Raw genomic sequence first — 662 nt, forward strand, 5'->3', positions numbered from 1 at the left:
CTTGCTTCTCTTTTGTATTTTTTAATTCCACCATACCATTACAAGTTGTCTTAATAAAAGGTTAAAATGACATTTTGAATTTCTCCCTCTGAGATTTCATGCTTGTACTGTATTACTATTGATTTGTGGGATACACAGTGATCCATTGTTTGGTTCACTTGGTAAAGGATTATTACCATTCTGGTTCAGGCTCGTTTGTTTTGGGACAATCCTGCTCCAGCTTCAGGTATATGACAGGTTTCCAAGGATCAAGGAATGACTCTGTTAGAGGTGGAAGAAAAGAGAACAGTGACAGATTACCAGAGAAGAAGAAAGAAAACCTTATGCCTTCCACTTTACTATACTATGAGGTCATATAAAGAGGTAAGAGTGTACTGCATACTTGTAGTTTATATAAATGAGCCGTATTGTACTGCTTTTGTTTTTGAATGAGAGTGCTGCTTCACAGTATATCATTGTTGGAAACGCCATGTTCATGTTGCAAATGCTTCTATACTCATTTTGCTTTGTGTCTTGGACTTCCATTGGGTAAGAGCAACGAAACAAACCAACGTTATAGCGTACACACAGTTTCCTACAAAAGTGTGCTGTAAGTGTAGAAAGGACTGATGACAGCATCCCAAGCAATCCTCCACATTCTCCAACAGAAGAGGCTAAGTTAT

Source organism: Hemicordylus capensis, chromosome 2 (genome assembly GCF_027244095.1).
Source record: "Hemicordylus capensis ecotype Gifberg chromosome 2, rHemCap1.1.pri, whole genome shotgun sequence".
Taxonomy (NCBI): domain Eukaryota; kingdom Metazoa; phylum Chordata; class Lepidosauria; order Squamata; family Cordylidae; genus Hemicordylus; species Hemicordylus capensis.